Genomic DNA, 14388 nt, shown 5'->3' with positions numbered 1-14388 from the left:
TTACCAAGCTATCCTGCGTTCTATAAACTGCCTAACAACAACAGAAAAGGCACTGCCATCTCTATGGGAGTAGGAGCTCACAGGGTAGGCAGCCTTTCCCTTTCAACTCTGAAGAAAACAAATAAGGCTTATATTTGTGTCTTTTAAGCTCACCTCTCTCAAGGCCTTTACTCTCAATCTTTCAGTCTTTCACAGAAATAAAGGCTGTTTCTTTAAAATTAAAAAGCCGCAAAAGATCACTCCAATTTAAAAGCCCCACACCTTTTACCAACTGTCCTCCAGCTGTCCCCATGGCTGGCTCTTCTGCAGGAGGAATGGCCTATCTAGAGCACCAGTCTCCAAGTGGGTGTGTGCAGCCTGAGGAAGGGAGTCACAGGAAATTATTACAACTTGCATTTTTAAATCTGATCCTTTTAAAATTTCAACTTTCCTGTATGTTTGATAACATTCACAATACTGATTCAGACCATTACACATTACTAGTGTCCATAATTTTAGAAAGATTGGAGACTACAGGTCAAGATGACCAAGACTAGCGGGGCACAGTGGCGCGCACCTGTGATCCCAGCTATCAGGAGTATCACAAGGACAGCCAGGGCAATTTAGTGAGACTCTGCCCCACAATTAAAAATAAAAAAGCTGGGAATGTAGCTCAGTGGTAGAACATCCCTGGTCCCAAACCCCCAGTAACAGAAAAAAAAAAAAAAAAAAAAAAAAAATCAATACTAGAATTGAAGTTAGTGAAATTAAACTCTACCATTAACTTACTCAAGTTCTTTCCTCTGCCTCAGTTTCACCATCCATGACATTAACTGCCCTTTGTACATTCACAAGACTATTACGAGAAAGAATAAAACACTCTCTAGGGCATGGTCTGAGCCACTCAAAATGAAAAGCACATTTATGAATGCTACAAATGAGAAATATTCTTAACTTGCTTTGTTAAAACATGGACTGTACCATAACTTACTACTGCTATACCTGTCAGATCTAGTTCTTAGAATCTCCTCTCCTCACCCCAAACCCCTTCGTTACTAGATATTGAACCCAGGGCCTTGCACATGCTAAGTAAGCACTCTACTATTGCACATCCCCAGTCCTTTTTAAAATTTTGAGACAGGTTTTGCTAAGTTGCCAAAATGCCTCAAATATGAAGTTTACAGGTGTATGCCACCACGCCTAGCCCAATTCTTAAAAATTTAAAGCAAGGCTTCATTAGCACTTCACTAAATGTTCAGTCTAAAGAAGCATAAAGCACTTTAAATGCAAGAAGTATATTCCAGGATTAGAAAGACTTTAAAAAACTATAATGAAAAACTTATTAACTATGTAATAAAATTTTCATTTTAAAATTACAAAGGTGAATTATGATTAATAACATTAGCAACAAGTTAAAAACTCTCGAAGTCAGACTAAAAACAAATAGCATTCAAATAATTTACCTTTTTTTCTTAAACTTCCTTTAAAAATACTGAGTTATTAATATAGCATTTGGTAGTAGCTGAGTAGAAGTCTGCAGTGCCGGTGAGGTCAGCCAATATTACTCAGGAGGTTGTGAGTACCAGGACTAATTCCTAGGCAGGGTTTCTTCATGCTGATTAAGTTGCACAGGTTTGAGTTTCTATTAATTAAAATATTGAGTATTATCTTGTTTTTTAAAACTCTATTTTGCAAATTATGAATGCATGTTTCTTTTTAATACCTTTGTTTTATTTATTTATTTTTATGCAATACCCAGTGCCTCACACATGCCAGGCAAGGCACTCTACCACTGAGCTACATTCCCAGCCCTGAATGAATGCTCCTTAACAACAAGTAGAGACATCAGCTTAAAAAAAAAAAAAAAAAAAAGTCACCTAAAAACATAACTGTTCTTAAGTAGCTACCAGAATAAACTAGAATTCAATGCTGAAATGACACCTTCTCAATTACTTGCACAGAATGGAAAACAATGTTGTCACTTAAAACTGGCTACATTATTAAAGTTTCAACAATAACAATGACCTCGGGTACGGTATGAGCCAAATAAAAAGAACGTAAAATGCTCTTTGCCCCATAGGTAATGATTGGCCCAGGGCCTTTGGTTTATGTCTGAATATATAAATTTTAACCATTTCTCTTCAATCACCCCACTCCCACTTTCCACAGGGAGACCTATTTTTCAAACAAAAGCACGTTTTTTTAAACAGTCACCTGAAAAAAGTAAACTTCAAGATAGTATTATGATATAATTACATTAGTTTTGAAATGTGTGTGTGTGAATTACACATGCAAATGCACAGGAAAAGCTTAAAAGTAGGACGGGAATATGACAACTTAAATTTTCTCCTTTATACATATCTGTATTTCTAGAATGACTTTCATAACTCAGATATACTGCTTTTATAATAGTTCTTAAAACAAAGGACCACTTACCTGACATTCTAAAGTGTTGACAGTTGTGTAAGGACTGACTAAAACAGTACATATAAACTAAGAAAATTGATAAAATAACCTACCATGGTAAGTACCCAACTTCCACACTACAAGCAACAGGTAACAGACCCACTTCGTCTAGGTACTGTGTGTGGCAATGGGGACACAACGATGAAGAAAACAGGCATTATCCCAAATGCTTTCGTTTCCATTCCATCCCAATTGTTTACTATTTCTGAAATATTCAACCTGACTCAACCAAATCAACATCAGTCTCAAAATGATACATCATAGCTGTGACCATTTCAGTAAATTGAAAAACTTTTTTAGTAATTCACTTTCTAGGTTCTATGGGAATTACAGCGTTTATACAGCATTATGGACACTTAAGAGCAAGGGCGCAGAGTTGTATCATTTGCTACCTATGTGATCACAGGGAAAGATCCATTTCCTCACCTGTAAAATGTAAGTAGGATAATAATAACAAATCCTCTAAATATTTGCTCTGAGGATTAAAATTAAATGAGATCTCATGTATAAAAAGGCTCAGCACTGTGAATGAATATGTAACAACAAATCCCATCATTATGTACAACTATAATGCACCAATAAAAAATGTGGAAAGAGAAAAAAGAAGAAAGAAAAATAACATTCACTAGAGAAAAAAAGGCTTAGCTCCATACAGTCACTGTTGAATTAGTATATTAGCATTATTAATACCAAATAACCCTAAAGATTCACAACATGCCAAACATTTAAATTTTATATGTCACTTTTCTAAAAACAAATCAATGTGTGTTATATATATATACACACACACATATATATACATAAAATCACATAAAATAATAAAAATATTTTTCTACATAAAAATCCACACTTAAAGCTTTTCAACACATCAGTAAATTTGTAAAATCTATATTATAATATACATACAAATATATCACTGTATATTGTCAAAAAATAAGCTATAAACACGTCAAGAGCTTTTCTACTGGATGCAGGGTGGATCACTAAATTTTTTGGTTCATTTTGATTCTAACTCATATGGTTAAAACTTTATAATATTAAAAAAATTAACATGACATAGAAAATGCCTTAAAATTCAGCCATTTATTAGTGATTAAAAATTCAATTTGGGTTAAGGTTATAGCTTAGTGGTAAAGTGCTTACCTAGCATGCACAAGGCCCTGGGTTTCATCCCCAGCACCACAAAAACAAAAACAAAAATCAATTTACATATTCTAATCTATAAAGAACATTCATGAGTATTATCTCATATAATTCTTTTAAAGCATAGTGAGGCAAGCTCTTATTTATTTCTCACTAGTAAAACTAAACCCCAGCAAGGCTGAATTTTCCAAGACTGTGCATCTGAGTGACAAGACTGGATGTAAAGCTAGGTCTGTTGATAAGTCACAACTGTTTGATTTATGTTAGCCTGGGACAGTTCATAAAAGAGAGAAAACAGTGTTCAACAATCTAGGTGTGTCAGGGGTCTCCTTAGTGAATACTCATGAGTGCCCAGTTTCACTCCTCTTAATTTCCAACTTAAGAACTTCAGGAATTAACATGAGTATATAACAACAAAATATACAGAAGAATTCATTCAAATCTGATTATTTCCATACTGGCCAATTAATATCAAAGACCATTTTTCTCCTTACAGTTAGCCCTTGGTACTTGACTTCTTTGTAACCACTGAATTTATTTCATTTAATATTAGATCTTAAAAAGACAAATTGATGTAAAATAAATTTATAATTTAAAACAATTTAAATTATGGATAATTACATAATATTTGACATTTCTAAAGAATCTATTTAATGTCTAATATACATACTTACAAATTTTAAATCACAATTATGAGGGGGAAAATGTTAGTATTACTGTAGTAAATTGATTTCTTAATAAATACTACTAAAGGCACAGTTTTCTAAATACACACAATAGACACAGTAGCCATCAGCAATTACATTCCAAGAATTCCACACTAAGGAAAAAGCTAGAGTAGAGACTGGCCAAGCAGGTAAGAAAGATAATTCCTTAAATCTGCCTACATTCAAATTAAGGAACATATATTGTAACATATGCTTACATTTTTCAGTATTCCTAGGCATCCCTTTCCTATCTCGAACATCTAAAAGGAACCAGACATACAGATAAAAGTCTAAGAGAAATCAGTATCCAAAAAAAGAAAAATAATGTTAGGACTTAAGTTTTTTTTTAACCTAACATTTTAAGTACAACCCAGACTTGAAATTATGTTTTCTTTCTGGGTTGTTCACTGGCCTCTAATACATCAATCCTGTGACACCATGAACTACAATGATAGATAGGTGCATATTTCTAAACACAACAGAATTTTTTTCCAGGTTATATATACTGTGATACAAAGGGCATTTTTACAGCATCTTATTTTCTTTAATCAACTACTTTGGATATTCTACCAGTACAAACATTATGAACATCTTTTGAACTTTCTGAAGTCAACTGAAGACACAGTACTGGGGCAAACGAGCAATGGACAGCAGACTAGAATCCTGGTCACAAAATGATGCTACTGGCTTGTCTGACTTTGGGTATTTACCACTTAGGGAGAAACGGAGGTGCAAAGACATTTTATGTATAGCAAAATTTGCCACATCACTACCATAAGCTAAAAATCTCAAGGCTTTGTTAGAACAGTCTGGGATTCTGATCAAATTATAATGTTGAAATGGGGGGGGGTGTTATTTTAAATAATAACAACAACTACTGCTATTCTTAATTCAAAAGATCTACTGTGCCAAGCACTACACTAAGCACTGTCCATAGACTTTAACATTAATCCCTCTGGTAGTTAACAATGGAGAATCCTCAAAAGAAAATTTTTTTAACTTTACAATGAAACATGAATAAACTATTAAAGAAATCTCACATTTCTACCTTTCAGACTACATCTTTGAGCACTAAATCTGTATTGAAAACACTTACTTTCAGGAATTTGGTTTTCCAGATAGAGGATACTGATATTCAAGATGCTGACACTATTACAGAAGAATCACAGAATTCTAAACTTAAACACTAATACAAAGATCCTTCCATCTAACTTTACCAAATAACTGTCCCCTTGGGGAAAAAATGGGGGGGGGGGGGGGCAGCTATATCATGCCTGACAATAAGAAGTTTCTAATGCCCACAGTAGCAAAGAGTGATGCTATTAATCATAAAGTGACCTATTTCACCACTCACATAAAAATTACAGTCCAAGAAACTGCTAAGTCGTTTTGAATTTATGTAAATGTTATTTTACATGTAATCTTATAGCAGTTGATTAAAAAAACACAATAAACTCATCTAAGATAAACTATAGCACTAGAATGCCTGTAAAGACTTGCTTTAGAATTTCGGTAGCATAATAATCATGGTACCATTAATCAAACTTTACTTAGCAAAAAGTTCTTAGAGACTTGGGAAGCTGTGTATAAAATGGAGTAGAAAAGAAGGGAGGGCTCCCCGAGCTGCTCAAATCAACTACAGATCCCAGCATGCAATGCTCTAATCTGAAGTTAAGCAAAAACTGCACTGCATCCTGGGACTTGTAGTAAGAACCACTTCACTCTAAGAGCAAGTTTCAAGAAAGTCTGAACTACCTAGCACAAATTGACTATATCTTTACAATGAGGGTCTAGTCAAATTTTGACCTAAATTATTCTCTGTTCTGAGAGTTTCTCTGGCACATTGGAAAAAGTATCAAATTAATATTAACATTTTCACATTAGAAAAATCTTATACAGGATATGCATTAAAAGCAGAGATTTACTATCATGGAAATAAATTTTTGAAACTTTTTAAAGTTTGATTGGATCCATTTCAATACTCTATCCTCTCCCCCCAAAATTATTTTACCAGCTTTCCTTTTAAGAGTTATTTGTTTTATAAATAATTTCTCTTAAAGAAAATTCTTGTGAGCAAACATTTCCCATAGCTAGTACTACCCATGAGGAAATACATTCTTATAGTGATATACATACACACTACCACTAAAACAAAAATACTGAAGATCCTCTTTTGTTAAATCCTCATTCAATATTTATGCCTGCCACTCCTCAACCCTCATTTCTACACACTTGCATTTTTTCCCCCCATACTGGGGATTGAAACTCAGGGGCACTTTACCACTGAGCCAACATACCCAGCCCTATTTTGTATTTTATTTAGAGACAGGGTCTCACTGAGTTGATTAGCACCTCACCATTGCTGAGGCTAGCTTTGAACTTGAAATCCTCCTGTCTCAGTCTCCCAAACAAGGAGCAAGCCGCTGGGATTACAGGCTTGCGCCACCCCACTGGGCCACACTTGCATTCTGAAAAGCACACTTAGAATAAAATACTGCACTACAGTTCCATTTCTTTATTCACTGACCTCTTCAGAAACACAAATGATATTTTAATCTATTAACATGTACAAACCAAGCTAAGTTTGAACTGTAATTTATGCATATTCAGTTCCTACATATACCCCTATTTTCTGCAAGACACTGGAAGGAGGCTGGGAAAGAACTAAGTGCAATCTGCATCAGGAGGCCTAACACAGGTGGTGGGTTATTTTCAGGCAACAGCACCTTCACAAACATGCTGTGGAATACAGCCCAAGAAATTCCTAACAAGGAAAGATAAGCTGGCACACATAGTTAACACAATCCAGCTAAAAATCACCTGCAACACATGCTACTACCATTTCACCATAAAAGTGACAGGCTACTAAAGATCTGAAGCTTCATCAATACAACATACTGTCCATAAGGCCAGAGATAGCAGTTGCCATGGTTACTATCACCCACTTTTATCAGGAAATTATCATTACCCTGAAGTTTTGGGTATTACTTAAAATCATTTTGTAAAAATGTTAAGGTTCTGTTAATTGAGTGAAAGAACCAACTACTGTTGATTTGTAAGTAGGTCGCTTTGGAGATGCACATGGTTAACAATACTTGGATCTGCAGCAGAAGAAAATCAATTCCTTTCTGCTGCTCCTTCTCCTCAAGTACTGACAGTTTGTATTCTCAATGCAGCCAAAACAATAAACAAAACCCCTCTTTTTGGCTTCTGTGTTTAAGTTATGTTTTTCCCTTAGGCCCACAAAGCAAGTCAAATTAAGCCCCGATCATCAACTTATTAGGCTTCATTCCCTTTCTATCTCCATATTATTGGTTCACTTTCTTGTCCACTTTAGTTTTGTTTTGTTGTTGTTGTTTTGGGGTTTGGTGGTGTGTTGTCTGTTTGTTGTTTTTGAGACAGGGTCTCACTAGGATATCCAGGCTGGCTTCAAACTCCTGGGCTCAAGTGATCCTCCCACTCAGCCTCCTGAGTAGTTGGGACTGAAGGTATGCCCAACCACCACACCCACCTTCTTATCTGCTTTAAAAAGCAGAAAAACATTTCCATAGCTGATTCCAAAATATAGGAAAGAATTTCCTTCAACTGAGTCTGCTCACTAACTTTTTATTTAAAAAAAAAAAAAAAAAAAAAAAAAAAGTGGGGAGTGGGGGAATTTGCACAGTATTGGAAAAAGGTAAGTGGAGGTACTCAAAATGCCATTCAAGAGTTTGGTGTAAGAAATTCGCTTTGGAAAAGTCCCAAGGATGACTGAACTACAAGGGTAGATAGAGTTCACCACAAACTTCCAGGGGAAGAATTAATAGGTAAGCAGGTAACAGAACAGTTCTTTTTCTTTTTCTTTTTTTTTTTTTTTTTTTTTTTCTCTTTTATTTTTATGGTACTGGGGATTGATTTACCCAGCTTTACCACTGAGCTACACTTCACCTTTTTTATTTTTATTTGAGACAAGGTCTAAGTTGCTGAGGTCTAAGTTTACTGAGGCTGGGTCTTGAACTTTCAACCCTCCTGCCTTAGTCTCCTGTATTGCTGAATTACAGGCACAAGCTACTTACTGCACCTGGTTAGGAACATTGTTCTTAAAGTCTATTACACATTCTCCCAGAAGACAGGTATTCAAAATTTAATACATGATAAGAATTACATGAAAGCTTACAAAAAGGTCTGGTTATATTACACACAAACATTCAAAGAAGAAAACATATACTCTTAAGAAATAATTATCTATAATAAATTAAAGCAGTTAACTTATAACCACTTAAAAAAAAATCCCAAAGCAATAAGAAAGATACACCTGGTAAGTTCATGTGATTAGAATGTATTGCTATGCTCCTAAAGAATACCTAGGCCTACGGGGAGGAAAAAAAAAAAAATCCTGATAAGTCAACACAAATCACAAATATTCCCCAGCACAAAATAATAAGAAAATTCAAACACCGTTCAACAAATCAATTCTCAATATAAATATGAAAGGTCTGTCAGAGGTCAGACACCTGAAACTTTAATCCCTCCCATTCTCCTTGTTAGCAATAAAATACTAAGGATTCAAAATTTAAACAGCACATTATATAACTTTAACTTCAATATTTAACAAAAAACTTTTAGTATTCACTGTCTGTGATATAAAGTTAATATCACCCTTAAAGGTTTCGCTTTTATCTAAACAGTTTAATGTTTTTCTTACCCTTTAGGGAAGAAAGTTTTCTATATTTACTTTCTAATTAGGGCTATCTCACAAAAAAACAGTCATTTCTGAAATTTAAGATACTATACCTTTTGATATATTCACGAAAATAGGATTCCCAATTAACTATATTTTGGTTTGGCTTTTTCTTATTTTTTGTTTGTTGTTTTTTTTAATTTTCTGTCCAAAAGTGTGAGTAGAGTCCTATGAAGAAGCCACAACTCAAGGTTTTAAACTTTGGGGCTATTTTTACAGAAAAAATAGTGCACTCCTCTAGATTTGAGTAGTCATGTCCCCATGCATCCTTCTAAAATAGAAAACAAAAATGATACACACATGTACCTAATATGAATGCATACAGATGTACATATTTTCACTATGAAAGAAGTTTGAAAGGCTTTAGTCAGTAAGAATTTTTCAGAAAGTTCCCAGAGTCAATCAAAACAATCAAAACCCTGAGCCATGACATGTACTCTGTGTGTTATTAAGAATCTACAGAAGAGATCAGGAACTTAAATGTTCACTAAAAATCAACTACTATCACATCAATGAAGAAAGGAAGAAAAACAGTAATAGGGGACATACACTTCTCAAGATCTTCAAAAGGAAAAATGATCTTTTTCTGAATTATGGGAAACTGCCTAGGCAGCATTTTTAAACAAAGCTTCAAAACTATAACAAAGAGATTTTTTGGTAACCACAGCAGTATTTAAAAAACAAAAATTCATGAAGTTTCCAGGGTGCACTTTTAATGCACTGAATTTCCCAACTGATAGGGAGAAAGTTAGCATTTTAAAACACAAGTTTCTGTTTATGTATTAACTGGTTATCTATCCAATAACTTACTATCTGCATGGCTTCTTACAATTTACAAAGAACTTTCCTATTATTACCTAATTTGATCATACTAAGAAAGCAGTATAGTATTATACCTACAAAAAAGACAAAACCCAAAGCAGGTTCATTGAATTTTCTATACATTTCCAAGTTTTAAAACTTTGATATACAGCTTTACAAGCAACCACTGTAGCATGATTATGCCACTGATAATTCACCTAACAGAGTTTGGAAGGACCATCTGCAAATGCTATGAAATAGTTAAAGTAGCTACTTTTGTACAAAATACCAAAAATGTAACAAATGTTTGGTACAAGTACCCATAAATGTAACTTTTACTATAGTTCAAGAATCTCAACCTGTGGAGACCAACTTAAATACATCAACCATATATATTTATAAAGTTGGGTGCCTAATAAGCTATCTATCTTAGAATCACAAAGATTCAAGAACATACACACACAAACAATAGAAATTTTTTCCATACAAGATCCTTCTTTCCAAAAATCTCAACTACTCTACATCCTATTTATATATTATTATAGCAAGGATTACAAGGCTTAAGGCCCACATCATACCAATGATTTTTGTTTATTACAAATGCACGTTTTTAAAATGTGTTCAATACCTCATTCATCATTACAAGACTAACTTCACTTCCCAAAAAAAAAAAATTCTAATGGCACTCTATACCTAACCCCAGCATTCTTAATTCTTATACTATCCACAATAACAAATCTACTTCGCATAGTATCATAAGCAGGTAGAACATGGTCTAAAACTCTGGTTTCAAATAGCAAATGAAATATATTAATGGCATTTTTGAATGAACTTACTCAAAATCTTTCTGGAACTTTAAGGTATTAATCCTGTTGCTTAGCTGATGCTTACGAAGAACTGCAGTAAATCATAAGACCCTCAAAATTCAAAATTTTCCTTTATCTTGCTGTAGCACCTCCTGCTGGATATCATTTAGAGATCTTCAGGTAAGCAGAAGAAGAGTTTTTCTGAGATAGCTCCTCCAGATAATTAAATAAGGGAAAAGATGGCCCCTTCAAAGCTAAAAGAAATAATGCTCCATCCATCACTTACATTTAATAAAATATGGCACAGGTAGGTGTCTTACCACTCTGGCTCTCATAAAGACTTGCCTGAGTCCAAAGTGCAACATCCCTAAAATAAGTCTTTCAAAATTATCTAAAAACTAAGTTAAAATGCCATCAAAAGCACTGATGCCAAAGACTTTATTAGGGATAGTCAAGTAATGCCAGTCAAACTCCAAGTACTATTATGTTACCAAAGCAAAAGAAAAGCACTTGGGTATTTTTAACAAGTTGGCCAGATGTTTGTGTTTTGAGAATTTTCTGCACTATTGTTATGTTCTTCACTTATAGCTGTCATCTACAGAAGTCTTAGGTACAAAATTTTTAATAAGTATGAGCGTAAATGCACACAAAAACTTCTTTGCCATCAAAAGCTATGTTCTGGGATTTTAAAATGCATTCTTCTGACATTTTAAATGGCCCCCAATAAGCCAGTGTTAAGCCCACAACACAGATTCCACACACAAATGAAGACAGAAGAAGAGAATAAGAAGAAACTTACCGAAATTAAAATGAATAATAGTATTTCCAGTAAAAATGTAGTAATGGTTTCCTACAAGCCTGTAAACCAAGTAAATTGTGAAACTTTGAAAAAAAGGGGAGTGGGCTAGACTTCAAAAACTAAAATAAAAGTTGACCTATTTATTTCCATTACCCAAACATGAATGAACACCAAATGTAAACAAATAACATAAACACTGAAAAGTATGTTTATACATTTTAGCCTCAATTTCAGACCCCTTACTAGGCCTTCAATAAAGCTACAGATGTTGATGCTGATTAGTATCCTCTAAAAGGCATATCCCAGCTCCTCACCCTAAAGAACCCCTATAAAGTTGCCTACTAAAAGGTTCCTTCCTAGAGTGCACAATTGCTTTAAAAAAAAAAAAAAAAAAACTTTCATCAGTCTAAATTAATCTGATTCTAATATTCAGCTATCAATTATTAATATATAAATGTTCCTAACTTTACTAGCCCAAGTATTTACATTCCTGACACCTACCATTAAGAAAAATGCACAACTAGCAGCCCGGCTATGGGGCAAATTCTGAAATCCGAAACACAGCCACAAAGTTCACTGTCAAGGCCAGTGCTGAGGCCCAAACACGCCCGGACCTTAACTCACATTTGAAATTCTAGAAATCCATACTCCCAGAGACATCATTTAAAAACAACACAAATGGACGTGCAGGGTGAGATCCTCTACTTCAAGACCTAAACAAAGAATATTTCAACATATGACCGGAATATGATGACACCGGATTCACCAATGAAAACAAAACCTGCCTACCATTAGCAGTCGTCCCCTCATCTCAACAACTCAACTACTTAGAAATCACTCTCGGCACATCTACACCCCACAACCGGCGTGTGGCCTCCTCCCGGGGTGCAAGCCACAGACAAAGTTGAAAGGAGACATTCTCGCCCGGTGCCCAATCTCGAGATCCACCCCTCCCCTGCCAGGGCCACCTTGCTGCTACCCACCATCGCGAACGTGGTCAGGGGAAGAAAAAAAAAAAAAAAAGAAAAGAAAAGAAATCCTAACAGCACCGCTCAGCAGAATAAAGAGAGCAGGGAGGATGACGAGAAGTGTTGGGAACTGCGTGCACGGCGGGGCTGGACCAAACGGAAAGAGTCCCACTCCGCGCGCCCCTCCCCCCGGCGGGGGCCCGGGGGGAGGGGCGGCGCGGCCCCTCTCGGAGCGGCCTGTCCGGCCCGGCCCGCGCGGGGTCCCGGGGCGCCCCGCGGCCGCGGGCGCCGGGGGCGACTGCGGGAGGGCCGGCCCCGGGGTGAGGGGTGCAGGCAGACTCTCCGGAATAACAAGTTGCAGAAGAAGAAGAATAAGCGGAATTTCCCCAGCGCTGCTCCGGCCACCCAAGACAAATGCACCAACACACACACACACACACACACACACACACACACACACACACACTCGGGCCCGGCGGCGTCAGCAGCCGCAGCTTTTTTTTTTTTTTTTCTAACCAGATCCCTCAGTCATCAAACAAGATGGTTTTCCAAAAAAAAAAAAAAAAAAAAATTGAATTAAATAATAACCATAATAAAAACTTCCCCCGACAGCATCCCGGGGTGGGGGGTGGAAGAGCCCCGGCGACCATCCCCGGCCGGGGGGGAGCCGGAGGGGGCGGACGAGGCTCCGCGCCCCCCGCCCCCGCCCGCGGCCCCCGGGCCGGCCCCCCGCCGGGACAATGTGACGCCCCCTCCCCGCCACCCCCGGCGCGCCGCCTCTGTCACCCGCTCCGGCCCTGCACTCAGCGCCCAGGCTCCCGAGGCTGCTCATAAACTTACTTCCAATCTATCCTGGGGAGGGGTGGAGGGCAGAGGGGAGGAGGGGGGAGACCAGGTTCTCCCATTGTCTTTTTTTCGGGGGGGAGGAATAGGAAGGGCACGCAGGGGGGCGCCCCGAAGGGGAAGTTATTGCTCAAATCTCAAGTTGACTGAGGGGTCCTGACGAGAACACCCCCTTTCCCTCCTCCCTCCCACACACCCCTCCCCTCCCCCTACCTCCCCCCACAACAAACTCCAAGCAGGCAGCCCCTGTTCCTCCCAGAGACAAACACCAGAGACAAGACAGAGGGAGAGAGGGCGACAGGGAGAGGGGGAGAGAGCGGGGAGGGAGGGGAAATAGAGCTACTCAAGAAAAAAAAAGAGAGGAGAGTGAGAAGAGAGAATGGAAAAGCTGGGATACTGCACCCTCCTGCTGCTGGCTGGCTGTCCCCCCTGGCAGCTGGAGGCAGGAACTCTGAGCAGGAGAAGCAGGAGGAGGAGGAGGAGGGAACTCTTCTTCATGGGGAGGGAGGGAAGAAGCTGGAGCTGCTGCTGCTGCTTCTGCTGCTGCTCTGGGCCTCTCGCACTTTTTAGATATTAGTGTGTTAAGATGGTAGGTTGTTCCCTTCTCCCTCCTCCTCCTCCTCCTCTCCTCTCTCTCTCCCTCTCTCACTCACTCACTCTCTCTCTCTCTCTGGGCTGTTTCTTTCCTCCTCTTCCCCAGGCAAGGGGGGTGGGGAGGAGGGGGTGGGGGGAGGAACTGGAGCCTCCTCCTCCTCCAGGAGAGACACACACAGGCCCCGGGCCGGAATGGGGGGTGGGAATCAGAGCAGCAGGAGAGAAACTGTGGGAGACAAACAAGCCCAACTCTTCATCCTCCTCCTCCTCCTCTCAGCAGCAGCAGCGAGCACCACCAGCCCATTCACCACCCGGCCCCGGGCCGCAGCACCTCCGCCGCCTCAGCCCGGGGATCCCTCCGCCCAGGCCCAGACACACTCGCCCGCGCGGGAGCCCGCCGCGCGGCCCCGCCGGCCCGCCGCCGCCGCCGCCGTGCGCGCCCCCGCCGCTCCCGAGAGCCGGGCGAGAGGGACTGGGCTGGGAAAGCGGGGACGAGGGCGGGGGGAGTGGAGGCGCCGGGGGAGAGGGGCACGGCGGGGCGGGAGGGGGCCGCCGGGCGGAG

At 38.8% G+C, this 14388-nt stretch overlaps 1 protein-coding gene across 19 annotated transcripts in view; it reads right to left on the bottom strand.

Annotated features, from left to right (window-relative positions):
* The window catches only part of Phf21a (PHD finger protein 21A), a 174531-nt gene extending 160345 nt beyond the window's left edge, over window positions 1-14186 (bottom strand). For 8 of the 19 annotated variants that reach the window (XM_047515845.1, XM_047515852.1, XM_047515851.1 and 5 more), the window contains exon 1: window positions 13635-14184. The gene's annotated coding sequence lies outside the window, so the exon portion shown is untranslated. Of the gene's footprint in view, window positions 1-261; window positions 358-10652; window positions 10723-11421; window positions 11481-13634 lie in introns of those variants that run through there. The other 11 variants (XM_047515854.1, XM_047515855.1, XM_047515863.1 and 8 more) reach the window with 8 other exon arrangements.
* Window positions 14187-14388: the final 202 nt, after the last annotated feature.

The sequence above is a fragment of the Sciurus carolinensis genome, chromosome 11, assembly GCF_902686445.1.
Source record: "Sciurus carolinensis chromosome 11, mSciCar1.2, whole genome shotgun sequence".
NCBI lineage: Eukaryota > Metazoa > Chordata > Mammalia > Rodentia > Sciuridae > Sciurus > Sciurus carolinensis.
This window is presented reverse-complemented; position numbering and strand designations above follow the sequence as displayed.